The sequence below is a fragment of the Oncorhynchus gorbuscha genome, linkage group LG21 (assembly GCF_021184085.1).
Source record: "Oncorhynchus gorbuscha isolate QuinsamMale2020 ecotype Even-year linkage group LG21, OgorEven_v1.0, whole genome shotgun sequence".
NCBI classification, from domain to species: Eukaryota; Metazoa; Chordata; class Actinopteri; order Salmoniformes; family Salmonidae; genus Oncorhynchus; species Oncorhynchus gorbuscha.
The window spans coordinates 14547171-14564275 of record NC_060193.1 but is presented as its reverse complement, the minus strand read 5'-3'; the positions used below and the strand labels follow the sequence as shown (position 1 = coordinate 14564275).

General features: G+C 42.0%; 1 protein-coding gene across 1 annotated transcript in view; it reads left to right on the top strand.

Moving 5' to 3' along the window:
- The first annotated feature begins 430 nt into the window (after window positions 1-430).
- Window positions 431-17105, top strand: part of LOC124008652 (E3 ubiquitin-protein ligase TRIM41-like) — a 34989-nt gene continuing 18314 nt past the window's right edge. Inside the window, exon 1 of the mRNA XM_046320130.1 lies at window positions 431-474. The gene's annotated coding sequence lies outside the window, so the exon portion shown is untranslated. The remainder of the gene's footprint in view (window positions 475-17105) is intronic.

The window sequence follows — 17105 nt, the reverse complement described above, 5'->3', positions numbered from 1 at the left end:
CAACTGTTCTCTCTCTCTCATGAGCATGCTAGATATTATGGAGGACCAGTGAGCTCGCTCAGGAAAAGCATGCTCACGCAAGAGATGGAATGCCCACTTACAGACAGGAACCTTGAAAAGGTTTTTCAATGGAAAACGGACTGAGTATCTTATTTATCCACCATCTTTGATTATATTTCTAAGCAAATATCCCAGCTCTGTTTAGGTGCTTGGATTTATGCCTGTTTAAACTATACACAATCCTGCACAGTAGGTGGCAGTACGCACCAATAAGTTTGTTGAAGAAAAAATGTACTTATTTAATATGGAGCTTGCCCTCAATGGTACTGCCCATACTCTCACAAAAAAAATTACGGATAATACAGGGGGTTGTGCTCTTGTTCAACTCTAGGAGGACATACATTTTGAAAGAGGAGTATTTCATATTTTATCGGGATGCAAAGTGAAAGCCGATAAGAGACAACACATTCAAAGGTAAGAACATTACTTGAAATAGAAATGCATACCATCAACAGGGCAATCCAGAAATAACATACCATTATAGAAGTATATTAAGGTATTCTGATACTCATGCAGAATATGAGTGATTTCCTGAAAAATAAATAAAATGTCTTCCTTTGCACATGTGGGGAAAAGTAGCTTAAATCCCAGCCATTATAAGAAATGTCAGATGTTTTTGTTCTGTGTTATATCTTCCTATCATGGAATATGAGTTTATTTATTTTTACAATCCATCAAATTGCAAAGTTCATTGGTACAGTGCACCTCTTATTGTTGTATGTGGATGGATATAATTGCTTTGAAGCGAATTTGTTTATGGCTGAGCAGTTCTAAACAGCATATTGATAGGTAATTATATTCTAAATGTTTACAGGCATTTACCAGGAGAGATATTTCCTCATGTTTATCAAAGATGGTGTCATTTCTGAGAAACAGTATGTTGCTTAAACTGACCTAGAGATAATCTGATATGGTCTTAGAAACTAAGGGCATTAAAGGATACACCCTGTACCTCACAAATGTTTAGATAAATATTCACTATCTTAACCTGTCACTTCTATTTATCTCAGTACTCTATTACTAAATCCAACACTACAATGCACTCTGTTCAAAGTGAAAGGTAGCACATATTTATCTGTCTTTATCACCATCTAGAATGGTTGTGAAAGCACAACGCCTCTTATCTTGTCGCCTGATGTAATCTCTAGGCACACGGGGTGTGGCCACTTTGAGCAAAGCACTTCATAATTGTGACTTCTGGGAAAGTTAAACAGAGACTGGTGAAATCTACAGGACGAGCCAGTGTTTCCAACAGAGAAGACACAGCGATATATGGTCATAAATAAATGAACTGCAATGATTCTGGAATGAGCGGCCGTTCATTTGCAAAGGCTTATCATGTCAAAGAATAGAAATGTAGACTGTGTAGTGACTCACCTCTGTCTTCCCAGCTCTTTCTCAGTCCTCACCCCTTTACTTTGCCGACCAAACCGTCACATCTGCTTAGCCCACTAGGGACTTTCTATCATTGTTACTAACCAATATCTACTGTTTGTTTGTGATGTATTTCTGTGATTTTTAGTTAGTCAGTAAATTAATAATTAAGCCAATTTTGTATATTACTGATTCGTTATGAAAACTAGGGTTCGTGCACATTACCAAGAATTGTACGACGTTTGGAAGGAAACTAATCAGGTAACAAATAAAATAATTTATAGAAGTCTGATAAGATACGAAAATATCTGAAGAGTCGATTCGGGAAATAGAGACTTTTTTATTTATTTAATCGTGGTGCCCCCACTTCCTAGTTAATTAATGTTTACATGATTAGTTTAATCACATAATAATAATTACACAGATAATTGATTTGATAAAATAACAGTCTTTACATTTAATGATAGTCACAGCCACGACAATCTTAACCGCTAGGTTACCTGCCACCCCCAGGAGGAATCACAAAATTCCATCCAGGACAGCAGGAGAGATGAGCCAATGTATTATATCAGACACAGAAGAGAAAGCAAAACATTCGGCTCCCTAAAATTTTCTGATCGGGCAGGGCCACTCTGGTCTACTTAAAGCCCCTCTGGCGAGCTAAATAGCCCAGAGTCAACTGTTCCCTCTCTCGCATGAGCATGCCAGAGATTATTAAGGAACTGTGAGGTCGCACGAGAGAGTGAACACCCACTTATACAGAGAGTAACCTTGACACCGTCGCTGATTGTATTTCTGAACAAATATCCAAGCACTGTTTAGGGACTTGGCTTTATTGTTGTTTAAACTATACACAATCCTGTACAGTAGGTGGCGGAAATAGACTACTTTAAAATAGAGATAGCCCTGTCTATAATGTCACAAAAACGATAACGGAAAATATAGGGGGTGTGTCCTCTTGTCCAAATGTAGGATGACAGAACATTTAAAGAGGAGTATTTCATGTTTTTATTCCAGATGTAAATTAAAAGGTAAATAGAAGAGACAACACATTCATTGGTAAGAACTTTCCTTGTAATAAAAAGTCATATTATAAACAGGTCATTTAATACTGAAACGACATACCCCTTTAGAAGTATATCATGGTATTCTAATACTCATTCATGCACAATATGACTACATTTCCATATCTATTTTAAGTAGCTTAAATCCCAGCTATTATAAGAAATGTCAGAAGTTTTTGATCTGTGTTATATCTTCCTATAATGGAATATGCAGTTGTTGTAAAAGTGAAGTGCACCTCTTATTGTTGTATGGGAATGGATATAATTGCTTTCAGGCAAATTTGTTTGTGGCTAAGCAGTTCTAAGCGGCCTTTTTGATAGATTTGTATGGTAATTAAATTCAACTTGTTTACAGGCCTTTACCAGGAGTGATATTTCAGGATGTTTGTCAAAGATGGTGTCCTTTCTGAGAAACAGTATGTTGTTAAACCTGTTCTAGAGATCATCAGATATGGTCTTAGAAAACAAGGGCATTAAAGAATAATTTCCCCATAGCTCTACCAATGTTTATATTCACTACTATACTAACAACATTATGTCTTGTCATAAACCACAAGTCTCAGCACAAGCTAGAACAAGTGCATTTTAATTTAATTGCAAGAATCAGGAGGATTCCACTTTCTGTGCATTTGTCTTTTTATAGTGGACCACAAGGTTGGACATTCGTAGCAAGTGTAGGATGGGGACAGAGCAGGAAGCACCACCAAACATGATATCATTGATTTTGCATATACAGTGCTGTGAAAAACTATTTGCCTCCTTTCCAATTTCCTCTACTTTTGCATATTTTGATACCAAATGTAACATTAGATAAAGGGAACCTGAGTGAACAAATTACACAATTACATACATATAATCTATTTCATAAACAAACTGTCCAATACCCCTGTGTAAAAAAATGAATTGCCACCTTTTAGCTGCAATGACTCCAACTAAACGCTTCTTGTAGTTGTTGATCATTCTTCACTATTATTTTAGAATTTTGAAAATAGTACAAATGAAGTTAAACCCTTGAATGAGTAGGTGTGTCCAAACTTTTGACTGGTACTGTATATTTTTAGAATATATTTTTTTACACATATTTAACCCTTTTTGGGGGGTAGGCAGAAAATTACCTCCATACTTCCTTTCATTTTTTAAAACCGGTACCGGTTACCTTCAGACGAGTCCCATAAAACTAAGTTTGTTTTACTCACTGCTTTAGCACATTCCGTCAACCCTGATGTCCTTGCAGTGTCTGAATCCTGGATTAGGAAGGCCCCCCAAAATACTGAGATTTCCAAACCCAACTACAACATTTTCTGTCAAGAAAGAACTGCCAAAGGGGGAGGAGTTGCAATCTACTGCAGATATAGCCTGAAAAGTTCTGTCATACTTTCCAGGTCTATAACCAAACAGTTCGAACTTTTAATTTTAAAAATGAATCTCTCTGAAAATAAGTCTCTCACTGTTACCACCTGCTATCGACCCCCTCCGCTCCCAGCTGTGCCCTGGATACCATTTGTGAATTGATCGCTCCCCTTCTAGCCTCAGAGATTGTTCTTTTAGGAGACCTAAACTGGGATATGCTTAACACCCCGACATCCTACAATCTAAGCTAGATGCCCTCAATCTCACACAAATCATCAAGGAACCCACCAGGTACAACCCTAAATCCGTGAACATGGGCAACCTCATAGACATTATCCTGACCAACTTGCACTCCAAATACACCTCCGCTGTTTTCAATCAGGATCTCAGCAATCACTGCCTCATTGCCTGTATCCGCTATGGGTCCGCGGTCAAACGACCACTCCTCATCACTGTCAAACACTCCCTAAAACACTTCTGCGAGCAGGCCTTTCTAATTGACCGGGCCTGGGTATCCTGGAAGGATATTGACCTCATCCAGTCAGTCGAGGATGCCTGGTCATTCTTTAAAAGTAATTTCCTCACCATCTTAGATAAGCATGCCCCGTTCAAAGAATGCAGAACTAAGAACAGATATAGCCCTTGGTTAACTCCAGACCTGACTGCCCATGACCAGCACAAAAACATTGAATAGTCCCCGCGATATGCAACTGTTCAGGGAATTCAGGAACCAATACACGCAGTCAGTCAGGAAAGCAAAGGCTAGCTTTTTCAAGCAGAAATTTGCATCCTGTAACTCTAACTCCAAAAAGTTTTGGGACACTGTAAAGTCCATGGAGAACAAGAGCACCTCCTCCAAGCTGCCCACTGCACTGAAGCTAGGTAACACGGTCACCACCGATAAATCCATGATAATCAAAAATTTCAATAAGCATTTCTCAACGGCTGGCCATGCCTTCCTCCTGGCTACTCCAACCCCGGCCAACAGCTCTGACCCCCCCGCAGCTACTCGCCCAAGCCTCCACAGCTTCTCCTCCACCCAAATCCAGATAGCAGATGTTCTGAAAGCGCTGCAAAACCTGGTCCCGTGCAAATCAGCTGCTCTAGACAATCTGGACCCTCTCTTTCTAAAACTATCCGCCGCCATTGTTGCAACCCCTATTACCAGCCTGTTCAACCTCTCTTTCGTATCGTCCGAGATCCCTAAAGATTGGAAAGCTGCCGCGGTCATCCCCATCTTCAAAGGGGGATGACACCCTAGACCCAAACCGTTACAGACCTATTTCCATCCTGCCCTGCCTATCTGAAGTCTTCAAAAGCCAAGTTAATAAACAGATCGCTGACCATTACGAATCCCACCGTACCTTCTTCCCTGTGCAATCCGGTTTCCGAGCCAGTCATGGGTGCACCTCGGCCACGCCCAAGGTACTAAACTATATTTAAACCGCCATCGATAAAAGACAGTACTGTGCAACAGTCTTCATCAACCTGGCCAAGGCTTTCGACTCTGTCAATCACTGTATTCTTATCGGCAGACTCCTCAATAGCCTTGGTTTTTCTATTGTCTTGGCTGTGTGCTTAGGGTCGTCGTCCTGTTGGAAGGTGAACCTTTGCCCCAGTCTGGAGTCCTGAGCACTCTAGAGCATGTTTTCATCAAGGATCTCTCGTGCTTTGCACCGTTCATATTTTCCTTGATCCTGACTAGTCTCCCAGTCCCTGCCGATGAAAAACATCCCCACAGCATGCTGCTGCCAACACCATGCTTCACCGTAGGGATAGTGCCAGATTTCCTCCAGACGTGAAGCTTGGCATTCAGGCCAAAGAGTTCAGTCTTGGTTTCATCAGACCAGAGAATCTTGATTCTCATGGTCTGAGAATCTTTAGGTGCCTTTTGGCTAAGTCCTTCTCCCCTGATTGCTCAGTTTGGCCTTGGCGGACAGTTCTAGGAAGAGTCTCGGTGGTTACGAACTTATTCCATTTAAGAATGATAGAGGCCACGGTGTTCTTCGGAACATTTAATGCTGCAGACAATTTTTAGTACCCTTCCCTCGATCTGCAAAATCCTCTCTCAGAGCTTTATGGACAATTAATCCCTCACCATGGGCCAGAGGGTGGAGGGGTGCTGACACAAGGAATATTATTGGTTCCTACACTCACCCCATCCCTGGGTTCATATTAGATACACCTTCACATATAAAAACAAATGCTCCCCTCTGACCTCCTATTGCCATGTTCTCTTTCAGCTACTCTCCACAGCAGCATGTGATGAACAAGCCTCACTTCTCTCCTCAAGTGACTGAGGTCAAAAAGACTGAGTGGTGTCTGAGGAGGATGTGAAAGCAAATACTTCTACACTGCCTAAGCACAGGCCCATATGAGGGAGGAAATACAGCCACCAACAACAGTCTGAAGGGAGACATATCAACCGTAATTAAAACATGTAAGCATATTCTGCAAATGTTACTTAGATAATTCTGATTTCCCTCCTATATTCCTCTCTCAAATGGACTATGTTCTTTCTTGAGAAAATAAGAATAGTAACATGGCAACTTACATGGTACAGGTTATAAAAATCAATCAAATTAATGAATTAAAAACCTATATTTCCATGTAAACTACCTCCGTTGGGGAACTAAGTTCACAACCGTTATTCCTCAGGACATTATCACAATTTGAAAAAATAGAAATGAGAATCAGAAAATACAGATTGCTAGATACACACCTCATCAGATCAAATGGTACAGTCATGTCTCTGGCGTCTGGTACAGTCCAATGGGTCTGCATGATATAAGTGCTGATCCCCTTTTGTCCAGCCTTTCCGTTCAGTTCATCGTATGGCACCTCTTCGGTCACCACCGTCCATATAGCAACTGTGACGAGAGAGATAAGAACAAGGGCAAACACCATGATGCTCAGAGTCTCAGCTTGGCTCTCCCCTGGCCATCTAGTCCCTCGACGACTACCCTACGCCATCCTGAAGTCCATCACCCCCCTGGTGGTATGGCACCATCCTGCAGTGGTTAGCATGGATACACAAGGACCTCTATAGCTACTCAGACAGCGGTGGGGGTTGTCAGCAACACCTGCAATGGTCCAGTAAAACCATCTGCAAAACAGGACAATCAGCAGCACACAGCTGCTGCGTTTCCAGCCAGATAAGCCACTGCATTGCCTTTGGAGACAGGATCAGAAGAGTTAATATGTGCCAGACACTTACACACTGCTATTTCAGAGGGGAGAAGAATTGCTTTCAAGAGGTTATCAACCAGTTTCGATAGACAATTGTTTTATACCAGAGGACGTGAGGAACCCACACCGTTTCCACAGAGTACCAAAATCATGCATGACCCCAAATGCATACCTGCTGTCAGTATAGATTGTGGCCTTTAGCCAGGATACAAGCGCTTAAGAGTGCATACAGTTCTGCAGCCTGAGCTGAGAGATGTGATGCCAATTTAGCACATTCAAGTGTGGTTGAAGCAGATGTTATAGTATAGGCAATAAAGTGGTTCTCCTTTCTCAGACCTCTGAGCTGAATCATCCACAAATAGTTCCAAATCAGCATTTTGACTTTGATACAAGCTCTTTTCAGGGTCACATGAGACATATTAAGAAGCACATACTGATAGAGGAGCAGCCTTGCTGGAGTCAGATGAGCAGTCTTTGCCTGTAAGATGAGAGCATGAACAGTGTGAAGCACATTCAGTTAGTTGACTCATAGCAACAATGTCAGCACAAAGCAGTACAGCTTCAAAAGCAGCAGCAGATTCTCTAATGTCTATCCAAATGTGCAAAACTACCAACAGAGCACCTGTGTCTCCTATCTAACTGTGTAACACGGTCCCAAAAATCCAATACAACATCAACACCAGCAATAACAAAACACTAGAAATAGCATATAACAATTGTAACCAAGGGCATTCCTGTTTACCCCATTTATCAAAACATTACACATTATCATTTGAACTTTGCCAAGCCAGGTGCCCTCGTAAGGCATCACACCTGCGCTATAGTCCCTCGTTTTATGGACTTTTGACTGCCCGCAACTGGCTAGTTAACAATTATGTACAAGGATACCTCACTTAATATGGGTTCCTGGAACGGTAGCGTCCCACCTGGCCAACATCCGGATTTGATTTGATTTGATCCGGTGAAATTGCAGAGCGCCAAATTCAAATTAAATTATTATAAATATTTAACATTCATGAAATCACAAGTGTAATACATCAAAATAAAGCTTACCGTGTTGTTAATCCAGCCGCCGTGTCAGATTTCAAAAAGGCTTAATGGTGAAAGCAAAGTATGCGATTTTCTGAGGACAGCACACAAAACATTACATACAGTTACCATACAGTAGATTAGTTGTCACGCCTTGGTCTTTGTATTTTGTGTTTTTGCTATATGTTTGGGTGGCTAGGGTGTGACATGGGTTTATATGTTGTGTTTCGTATTGGGGTTTGTAATATTTGGGATCGCGGCTGATTAGGGGTGTTGTTAGGCTTGGCTGCCTGAGGCGATTCTCAATTGGAGTCAGGTGCTTATCATTGTCTCTGATTGGGAACCGTATTTAGGCAGCCTGAGTTTCGCTTTGTATTTTGTGGGTGTTTGTTCCTGTCTCTGTGTAGCAGTCACCAGATAGGCTGTAATTAGTTTCACGTTTCGTTTGTTGTTTTCTTATATCAGTTATTTCATGTACCGTTTTCATTCATTAAAGTCATGAGTAACCTACACGCTGCATTTCGGTCTGACTCTCTTCTTACAACAGACGAACGTCGTTACATTAGTTGCGAAAATCAGAAATAGCAATACAATTGATCACTTACCTTTGATGTTCATATGGTTGCACTCACAAGACTCCCAGTTACAAAATAAATGTTAATTTTGTTTGATAAAGTCCCTGTTTATATCCAAAAACCTCAATTTGTTTTTTTCAGTAATCCAATGGCTCAAAGGCAGTCACTATGGGCAGAGAGAAATTCCAAATAGTATCAGTAAAGTTCGTAAAAACATGTCAAACAATGTTTATAATCAATCCTCAGGTTGTTTTTAGCCTAAATAATTGATCATATTTAAACTGGACAATAGCGTCATCAATACAAAAGAAAAACAAGAAATGCACACTCTTGGTTGCGCGCAGCAAACAGCTCTGGAGGCATCCCACTATCCCACTCACTCAAAGTTGTCATTCTCCCTAATTTTTCAGAATAAAATCCTGAAACAATGTCTAAAGACTTCACAACTAGTGGAAGCCATAGGGAACGGAATCTGGGTCCTATCCCTTTAAATGGTGGATAGGTTTTCATTGGAAAAACAGCCATTTCAAAATAATGGCACTTCCTGGATGGATTCTCCTCAGCTTTTCGCCTGCCATATCAGTTATGTTATACTCACAGACATCATTTTAACAGCTCTGGAAACTTTAGAGTGTTATCTTTCCAAATCTACCAATTATACGAGTAGCAGGCAGTTTACTTTGGGCACGCTTTTCATCCGGAGGTGAATGGTGAAACACATAGAGGTGTGTCACAAGTTAAACACATGTACTTTGTCAACCTCCTCAATGCTAAAGCTTAGCTCACTAAAGCAGAAGCTTTCACCCCCGCCTACCCACAGGCCCATATGAGGGAGGAAGTGCAGCCGCCAACACCAGAGTCTGAAGGGAGACATATCAACAGCAAGTAAAACATGTAAGCATATTCTGCAAATGAGACTCCTTAACCTTTTCACATGTGAGTTCTAAAGGTCTCCCCTGCATGAGGTGTTTTATGCAGTAATGTCAGAATGCGCTCACTGTTCCAAAATGTGATTATTACGCAACATGACAGTTAACATGCAGTGGCTGATAAATATCTATTGGCCATGTTTCAACTTGTCAATTTGAAATTATTTTCTAGCAAGTTGTATTGTCTAACAACAGGTTGAATTGAGGTGTGTTCCGCCTCCTCATTAATTAATTCACATAGAAGGAGCCCATTTCTGCGTTGCGGACAATTTATGTTTGAGGCTTTACTTTACTGAGCCCACTACACTTCACTCATGTTTGTGCATATATTTGCGCCATCTTGCAAGAATTTGAACATGTTCTTGGTGGCACTCGCTTTGCCTTCCTTGTTGTTTTCCTTACACATAAGTAAGTTCCTTATTATCTGTATATTGTGTTCTCGTTTCTACTGTAGGCGCATAGAGTATGTATGTAAAGAGGATAATGTATTTACAGTTTTATTCACTTGTTTTCAATTACTGGTGACAAATAATGCATTCTGATTATTGCAAATATTGTAATGGATACCTATGATGTGTGTAAAATACGTTTTTGAATGCTGTACTGATAATGAGCTAAGCTATTTGCCAGCTATGTGTGGCGCCATGTTTTGTTGACATTATACAATGCATTATGTCAGATCAAAGATGTTATAATGAGGTGAAGGAATGGTTCACTCATCTTTCGGGAAAACCTCCGGAAGTGAATGAAGGGAAGTGGATGATTGTAGATGACACACCCCCTTCAACATGCATACTATAAACAGACCAAACTCATCTTGTCTCCTCTTATTATTGTTAAAAACAAGCATGGCTGTGCGCAGAAACTCCCCATTGTCCGATTACTTTCGATTTCGAGAAAGTGTTTAACTCAGTTATTTCGATCAATGGCGAGCTCACCCGTGATGTGATTTATTATAAATAGTAATTGCTATTAGCTAATTCATATTGTAGTTTCTGTGAGCCGAGAGGTATAAAAATATGAACCCTTGTGTTATGCCATTCTTTCCTCAGTTAGCGCTAGGACAATTGTCACCTACATTTTTCTGGTTTGGATGATTGTGTTATGCTGTAGCTATTTCTGTGAATGTCTGAACATTGCATACCAAAATAAACTGGTCACATTCTGGACATAACTTTGTAAGGACCTTGTTTGTGCAAAATGTTTCTGAAAAAACATTGTGAACAGCTCAAATGCTGATTGTTGTGTCATACCAAAACTGGACGCCCTTAATAAGCGTTATAATCACACCTTTTTGACCGTAAGCTACAGGTACCACTGTAGAATGATCACACCCATGTGAAAAGGTTAAATATGTCAATGTTACTTAGCTAATTCTGATTTCACCCCAACAACCATGTCTACAACTCTGCATTAGTGATTCCTGTGTTTCTGGAACTGGTGTGTATCACTAAATCTCTTTCTATTTTAATAAGAACATATTTTGTATTTCTTCTGAACATATCTATTCATGTGATAAGGGTTTCACCGGTCATTTATTTTAAGAGGTATGCTTTTTACTTCCAGATATTCAGGAGAAACAGAAGCCTATTAGTAAATCAAATATGTATACTTTCATTAACTGACTTACTATTTAAGTCGCTTTGGATAAAATCGTCTGCTAAATGGCATATATATTATATTATACACATGGTTAGCAGATGTTAATGAGAGTGTAGCGAAATGTTTGTGCTTCTAGTTTCAACAGTGCCGTAATATCTAACAAGTAATAAATTTAAAAAATGCACAAAAACAACCTAATACACACATCTAAAGGAATGGAATGAGAATATGTACATATAAGTATATAGATGAGTGATGGCCGAGCAGCATAGGTAAGATGCAATAGATGGTATAAGATACAGTATATACATACAGTGGTTCCTCCTTTAAAAGTTGCGAGCTTGCACCGCGGGACTTAAGAGGTACCCAGGATCACGGCTTCGTTACTCTAGACCACCACAAGGGGGAGTTAGAGCACTCATTAGGCATTTGGGTCCCAAGGTTTTTATATGACCAATCATATCTATTTTTGACGCGAGCCACCCTTGCCTTGTGGCGATCTTCAACGAAATGTTAATTCACGAAAATGTCTATTTAACAAGTTATCTGACTAGCTAACATTAGCCAGCTAGCGTTAGGAGAATGACTTTGTTTAATGTTTTAGGGACTCCTGAGAAAACCAGCAAACCAGGTTGTCGTCTTGTGAAACAGTGAATGTGAAGAATCTCACTAAAGCATTTACTGCAAATTGAATGTACAATTGTGTAAGCTTGCCGTGCAATGCAGCTGAAGTAACAGCTAAGTATTTACTTGCAAATTGTGTAGTGGAGGATAAAAATAACTGTATGCATATGGATGTGTAGCAAGATACAATATGTAGCCGATCTGTTTATGGACCCTAAAACGTTAGGTTCATACCAATCTATGAACCTCAGCTATCATAGTTGTTGTATCAACTTCAAGTCTGAATGGCATTAATTAAGCCTATGGATAGAGTAGAATATAATAACTTTATTGTGCCAAGGATGCAAGTCCTATATACACATCTACTGTAGTTATTACCACGTATGAGATTCCAACATTGTAGTCTGTACATTGAATATATTCACTGATAATGTACTCTTCCTTGGCAAATAAAGATGTAGTTCAGGTATGAATCTCTGAGACATTATTTTTCAGTCATATGAAACTCCATTATTTGAATGATGCTGTGTCTGCATGTATATATTACAATTATACACTTCAATAGTGTTTACCTGTAACGGCGTTCTTCGTTTGTAGAATGAGAGTCAGACCGAAATGCAGCGTAGCGGTTACTCATGTCTTTAATGAACAAAGATCGTGATACATGAAATAACTTATACATATACAAAAACAACAAACGGAACGAAACCTATTTTTTTATTTTTTATTTATTTTTATTTCACCTTTATTTAACCAGGTAGGCTAGTTGAGAACAAGTTCTCGTTTGCAACTGCGACCTGGCCAAGATAAAGCATAGCAGTGTGAACAGACAACACAGAGTTACACTTGGAGTAAACAATTAACAAGTCAATAACACAGTAGAAAAAAAGGGGGAGTCTATATACAATGTGTGCAAAAGGCATGAGGTAGGCGAATAATTACAATTTTGCAGATTAGCACTGGAGTGATAAATGATCAGATGGTCATGTACAGGTAGACACATTGGTGTGCAAAAGAGCAGAAAAGTAAATAAATAAAAACAGTATAAAAACAGTATGGGAATGAGGTTGGTGAAAATGGGTGGGCTATTTACCAATAGACTATGTACAGCAGCAGCGATCGGTTAGCTGCTCAGATAGCTGATGTTTGAAGGAGGTGAGGGAGATAAAAGTTTCCAACTTCAGCGATTTTTACAATTCGTTGCAGTCACAGGCAGCAGAGTACTGGAACGAAAGGCGGCCAAATGAGGTGTTGGCTTTAGGGATGATCAGAGAGATACACCTGCTGGAGCGCGTGTTACGGATGGGTGTTGCCATCGTGACCAGTGAACTAAGATAAGGCGGAGCTTTACCTAGCATGGACTTGTAGATGACCTGGAGCCAGTGGGTCTGGCGGTGAATATGTAGCGAGGGCCAGCCGACTAGAGCATACAAGTCGCAGTGGTATAAGGTGCTTTAGTGACAAAACGGATGGCACTGTGATAAACTGCATCCAGTTTGCTGAGTAGAGTGTTGGAAGCCATTTTGTAGATGACATCGCCGAAGTCGAGGATCGGTAGGATAGTCAGTTTTACTAGGGTAAGCTTGGCGGCATGAGTGAAGGAGGCTTTGTTGCGGAATAGAAAGCCGACTCTTGATTTGATTTTCGATTGGAGATGTTTGATATTAGTCTGGAAGGAGAGTTTGCAGTCAAGCCAGACACCTAGGTACTTATAGATGTCCACATATTCAAGGTCGGAACCATCCAGGGTGGTGATGCTAGTCGGGCATGCGGGTGCAGGCAGCGATCGGTTGAAAAGCATGCATTTGGTTTTACTAGCGTTTAAGAGCAGTTGGAGGCCACGGAAGGAGTGTTGTATGGCATTGAAGCTCGTTTGGAGGTTAGATAGCACAGTGTCCAATGACGGGCCGAAAGTATATAGAATGGTGTCGTCTGCGTAGAGGTGGATCAGGGAATCGCCCGCAGCAAGAGCAACATCATTGATATACACATAGAAAAGAGTCGGCCTGAGAATTGAACCCTGTGGCACCCCCATAGAGACTGCCAGAGGACCGGACAGCATGCCCTCCGATTTGACACACTGAACTCTGTCTGCAAAGTAATTGGTGAACCAGGCAAGGTAGTCAACCGAAAAACCGAGGCTACTGAGTCTGCCGATAAGAATATGGTGATTGACAGAGTCGAAGGCCTTGGCAAGGTCGATGAAGACGGCTGCACAGTACTGTCTTTTATCGATGGCGGTTATGATATCGTTTAGTACCTTGAGTGTGGCTGAGGTGCACCCGTGACCGGCTCGGAAACCAGATTGCACAGCGGAGAAGGTACGGTGGGATTCGAGATGGTCAGTGACCTGTTTGTTGACTTGGCTTTCGAAGACCTTAGATAGGCAGGGCAGGATGGATATAGGTCTGTAACAGTTTGGGTCCAGGGTGTCTCCCCCTTTGAAGAGGGGGATGACTGCGGCAGCTTTCCAATCCTTGGGGATCTCAGACGATATGAAAGAGAGGTTGAACAGGCTGGTAATAGGGGTTGCGACAATGGCGGCGGATAGTTTCAAAAATAGAGGGTCCAGATTGTCAAGCCCAGCTGATTTGTACGGGTCCAGGTTTTGCAGCTCTTTCAGAACATCTGCTATCTGGATTTGGGTAAAGGAGAACCTGGAGAGGCTTGGGCGACGAGCTGCGGGGGGGGGGCGGAGCTGTTGGCCGAGGTTGGAGTAGCCAGGCGGAAGGCATGGCCAGCCGTTGAGAAATGCTTATTGAAGTTTTCGATAATCATGGATTTATCGGTGGTGACCGTGTTACCTAGCCTCAGTGCAGTGGGCAGCTGGGAGGAGGTGCTCTTGTTCTCCATGGACTTCAATGTCCCAGAACTTTTTGGAGTTGGAGCTACAGGATGCAAACATCTGCCTGAAGTAGCTGGCCTTAGCTTTCCTGACTGACTGCGTGTATTGGTTCCTGACTTCCCTGAACAGTTGCATATCGCGGGGACTGTTCGATGCTATTGCAGTCCGCCACAGGATGTTTTTGTGCTGGTCGAGGGCAGTCAGGTCTGGAGTGAACCAAGGGATGTATCTGTTCTTGGTTCTGCATTTTTTGAAAGGAGCATGCTTATCTAAAATGGTGAGGTAGTTACTTTTAAAGAATGACCAGGCATCCTCAACTGACGGGATGAGGTCAATGTCCGTCCATGATACCCGGGCCAGGTCGATTAGAAAGGTCTGCTCACAGAAGTGTTTTAGGGAGCGTTTGACAGTGATGAGGGGTGGTTGTTTGACTGCGGCTCCGTGGCGGGTACAGGCAATGAGGCAGTGATCGTTGAGATCCTGGTTGAAGACAGCGGAGGTGTATTTGGAGGGCCAGTTGGTCAGGATGACGTCTATGAGGGTACCCTTGTTTACGGAGTTAGGGTTGTACCTGGTGGGTTCCTTGATGATTTGTGTGAGATTGAGGGCATCTAGCTTAGATTGTAGGACTGCCGGGGTGTTAAGCATATCCCAGTTTAGGTCACCTAACAGAACAAACTCTGAAGCTAGATGGGGGGCGATCAATTCACAAATAGTGTCCAGGGCACAGCTGGGAGCTGAGGGGGGGTCGGTAGCAGGCGGCAACAGTGAGAGACTTATTTCTGGAGAGAGTAATTTTCAAAATTAGTAGTTCGAACTGTTTGGGTATGGACCTGGAAACTATGACATTACTTTGCAGGCTATCTCTGCAGTAGACTGCAACTCCTCCCCCTTTGGCAGTTCTATCTTGACGGAAGATGTTATAGTTGGGTATCGAAATCTCTGAATTTTTGGTGGCCTTCCTGAGCCAGGATTCAGACATGGCAAGGACATCAGGGTTAGCAGAGTGTGCTAAAGCAGTGAGTAAAACAAACTTCGGGAGGAGGCTTCTGATATTGACATGCATGAAACCAAGGCTTTTTCGATCACAGAAGTCAACAAATGAGGGTGCCTGGGGACATGCAGGGCCTGGGTTTACCTCGACATCACCCGCAAAGCAGAGAAGGAGTAGTATGAGGGTGCGGCTGAAGGCTATCAAAACTGGTCGCCTAGAGCGTTGGGGACAGAGAATAAGAGGAGTAGGTTTCTGGGCATGGTAGAATATATTCAGGGCATAATGCGCAGACAGGGGTATGGTGGGGTGCGGGTACAGCGGAGGTAAGCCCAGGCACTGGGTGATGATGAGAGAGGTTGTATCTCTGGACATGCTGGTTTTAATGGGTGAGGTCACCGCATGTGTGGGAGGTGGGACAAAGAAGGTAACAGGCGTATGAAGAGTGGAACTAGGGGCTCCATTGTGAACTAAAACAATGATCACTAACCTGAACAACAGTATACAAGGCATATTGACATTTGAGAGAGACATACAGCGAGGCATACAGTAATCACAGGTGTTGAATTGGGAAAGCTAGCTAAAACAGTAGGTGAGACAGCAACAGCTAGTCAGCTAGCACAACAAACAGCAGGTAAAATGGCGTTGACTAGGCAACGGGCCGACAGATAAAACAAACAAGCAGAATGGAGTACCGTGATTAATGGACAGTCCAGCGTGCATCAGCTATGTAGCCAAGAGATCAGTTTCCAGGGGGCAGCGGTGGATGGGCAGGGAAGCTGGACTGGCGAGTGTTATCCAGGTTTTAAAAAAACTAACAATGACTAAATAGCTTATAGCTAGTTAGCTGGTTAGCGTCTGGAGGTTCTAGAGTGTGTTCTAAAAAATAAAAAATAATAGCGATTCCGTATCACAATGGGTGAGGCAGGTTTCCGGAAGGTACAAACAATTAAAAAATCTAAAAGAGATAGAAAGTAAATATGGGTCCAGAGAGTGTTTGGGACGCGGCGACACAGACGGTTAGCAGGCCTGTGCTAACAAGCTGACAGTTCGTAGGCCCGAGCTAGACAGGGTAGCAGGGGTGTGCTACAGGTGCTCTGGCCGGGCTAGCTTCAAGCTAAGTGGATGGAAACGCTAGCCAGGGGTAATCATCCGGGGTTGCAGTTTAGCTAGATAGCTAGTTGTGAAGATCCAGCTGAAAAATGTTCCGTTTGCGGTGGGAATCCGGGGATGAAAAATAAATAGGTCCATTATGCTCTGGTTAGAGTCGTGTTGTTCAAACTGGCGAGAGCTTTCCGGGCTAAAGGTTAGCTGATGACCGGTTAGCTGAAGACCTCTAGGATAGCTGGTGGATTAGCTGGCTAGCTTCAGTTGAGGGGTTTTGGTTCCGAAGTAAATATAAATACTTTAGGAAAAATAGCTACATTGGGTGAGGCGGGTTGCAGGAAAGTATTTGGAAGCTTAGATTTAGCA